A 3,482-nucleotide genomic window follows, 5' to 3' on the forward strand; every position below is an offset into this window, starting at 1 on the left:
TGTGTGTGTGTGCTCTAGTCTCAGATGCCTTTTTTTTTATATATACCACATTGGACGGGCACAAATTTGAGCTCTGCAGGGACAGCATCTGCACCAATGTTGGCAACCAGCCCAGTATCTTTAGGCTTATGCAAATACAATGCATTTTACATGAACACACAGGTAATGAGACATTTGAAGGGACACTGGAGAGAAACACCAAAATACACTTGGAGAACTCCATTTTTGTTGATTTCGCTTTAATAAGTTGATTGTTAGAAGTGAAAATTAAGGTTAATGTTCCAGTTATTGAATTTCACACTGTTACCACAGGGCTTTTATGTCAGTGTGAAGACATGGATTTGAAACTATTACTTTGCATTTGGCCTGAATAAACTTGATAAGTTCAGTCTTTGCCTGCTTTAGAATATACGGTGTAGTTGCATCTTTGACAATGAAGAATTAACTAGGCCCAAGTAGACCCCATCAACGTCAATGGCATCGCGGCGAGCTGGTGTGGGAACTTCAAGGAAGCATCACCAGCAGTCTTTTATTCTTGTGTATTTTCTGGCTTACCAAGTGCTTGCTGAAGGTAAGAGTGGCTTTATTGGTATTGTATAAAAATAACTTCCTAACACAGCTCAAGTCATTTTTCTCTTTAGTGTCCCTTTAAAGGAGTACTGGTCGTGGCATTTCCAAACTGTCATTTTTAATATTTTAAATGAAGGTCCAAGCCTCTAATCCTTAGAAAAATGTGCTATCAAACACCTGAGTGGCCTAAATAATTTGCTGTAATACTCGTTTCAATGAACCAGTTTAAATGTGGGTACCCTGTAAGTAGTTGAGGGGTGATGCCTTGACACACTGGCTCACTTTGTTCCTGTGATCACTACTGCTGCCACGCATGAGTGCAGCCCAAAGGAACATGCACAGCACTGTTTATTTTTTCTATGCGCAACACAATCGTACCTTGCCTTATTGCTACACAATGTCAGAAAATTTAGCTCTGCGTCGCGACTGGCGCAATGTTAAATGCCAAAATAATTTGCATGCTTCGCTGCATTCATTCAGGCTCACAAATTGCAGTCGGGATCTCTGCCTTACCAACTGTTTTAGAAGCTGCCATAAAATGCAACAGTTTTCCTTCAAAGTACGTACAGTGAAAAGATGTGCAAGTACAAATCATTCTTCATACATGATGCCCTTTCAATCTCGTATAATATAAAGAGCCCACAAGCTTCATCCTGGAGCAGCAAATGGCATAAAATTTATTCTGGATGTTCTGTCTGCTTACACAAATACTTTTATTGAAGTGCATTTTATTCAGGCAAGTACTGTATTCCATGATTCTAATACACACTTTTTTAATAAAAGGTGCGTTCAATTTTGCAGGCGAGTTACAATCATAACTGATTCTACTCAAGATCAAAAAATAAAAATAAATAAAAGGCTAAAAAAAGAAGTTCAATGTAAGGTAGCTAGCGGCACGGCCATCGAATGAGACATCTGAAGACAGCGATGCTCGGAGACATTGTAAGGTGGCTCCATGATGCGTGGGAGGCCCTCCCGCTGACGATGGTTGCGGGAGCCTCCAGAAGTGTGGCATTTGTAATGCATTAAATAGAACTGAAGATGACTTTCTGTGGTCAGTACACAGCAAAAAGGTGGTGTCGTTGGACTCCAATAGCCGCTAGTCGCTAAGATTCAGCTGTGTGCGTGTTTGTGTGCCTTTGTATGCTCCATAATGTTTCAACATGGTATGCGTCGACTCAGGTTTTGTTACTTGATATGTGTGGTAGAATCAGCACCAAATTAATTTTTTTAATATTTGGCCGATAATGTAACTTCACATTACAATCAGTGGCGCAGTCTAATCATGCAAATACGGCAATTAGGCAATAAGTGGTTGAGGGTAATTGCCTGTGTTCACTGCATTGCAAATTAGGAACTATTATTTTTTATCCAGTGGAAAGAACAGCTGGCAATATTTTTTAATGCCGGAAGTATAATAGTTTAAATTCAAAACCAGACAATTCTGGACATGCTACTGTTGGAATCTTGTGGGTATACTCGTGAATGAATATATAGAAGACACAAGTCACTATTTTCTTGTTAGGTGCTCCCTGAAAATTTTATTTTTTCCAAGCTATTATTATTATCTTGTATTATTTCTCTGTGTTGTGGCTTTGGAATCGACTAGTTAATTTGTAAATCTACAAGGCAGCTATCCTGCACTGTAATATTTCACAGTATAGCAGTGCCGCCCGACCTCACTGCAAATGTGAATTGCAATGCTGCATCTCCTATAACGCATATTCAGCTACTGGAGTAGTTGAAGACACAGTAAAAGCAAAGTGTGTGTGTGTGTGTGTGTGTGTGTGTGTGTGTGTGTGTGTGTGTGTGTGTGTGTGTGTGTGTGTGTGTGTGTGTGTGTGTGTGTGTGTGTGTGTGTGCGCGCGCGCGCGCGCGTACGCGTGCGCAATGGTGGTGGGGCAATGCCGTTGGAGGTGTACATTCGGTTGTGCTTTCACTATATGCACTATAGGGTACAACGTATATACAGAAAGCAAATCAAAAGCAGCGCCGAGTCATCTCCCCTTCTGGATCCGGTGGTGCGAACAGTCCCATTAGCATACAACTTCAAAAAAGCAGCATTTGGCCACCAAAGCTCACGGACCGCGCACGGTTGTGTCCAGCCAAGGTGAACGTACGTGTCGTCGGCGCGCTCCGCAACCACCGAGACTACGCGACCTTCACCGACCGCCCTTGACCGCCCTTGCCCGGGCCGCTTTCACCGGGAGTCATATGGGAAGCGGCTTTCTCGCCGTTTCCCACCGACCGCCTTTCTTCCCGGGATTTTTTGCCGCTCCCCGCGCCTCTACAGCTCTGAAGCAGTTCCAACGCGGCTGCCCCTGCCGGGGCCATAGCTGCCTTGGCGTGTTTTCTGCACCATGAACCAAGAGCGCCAAGCGACCAGCTCTTCCGAGGCCCATGTTCTAAACGGGCGTGCAAAGGGCCTTCGGCCAATTCACCGCTCTGTTTCGATGGAGCATTTATCTACCGCAACGCCATTTTCCAACGAGCAGAAGACGCAATCGGTGACGGAGAACGCCACCGCGCGTTCCTCGACAACAACGAAGACGCCCGAGGTGGATACCGTGGGAGTGGCCGCCGATCCCATCGTCGCCAATTTTCCCTCCCAACAACGAAAGGTAGACACTCCGACCGGGGAAAGGATGGAGGAGGATGCTACCCCGAACATTTACGACGACAAAACTGACGACGACACAGGTGGCTGTTGGAAGACAGTCATACATAAGCGACGCATCCGTCAAACGCACGCTAAGACGCAACCCTCCGAGAACATCTTGCGCATTCCGGACGCCTCCCAGCCTACCGTACGCAAGCGCAGTCGGAATCAGAACCTGCCTCAACTTCCTTTGCACGACGAAAAGATAATTCTGCGGCCTCACGGAGGACTTTGCCTCGATAAGTGGACGCGC

The sequence above is a fragment of the Dermacentor andersoni genome, chromosome 6 (assembly GCF_023375885.2).
Source record: "Dermacentor andersoni chromosome 6, qqDerAnde1_hic_scaffold, whole genome shotgun sequence".
Classification (NCBI taxonomy): domain Eukaryota; kingdom Metazoa; phylum Arthropoda; class Arachnida; order Ixodida; family Ixodidae; genus Dermacentor; species Dermacentor andersoni.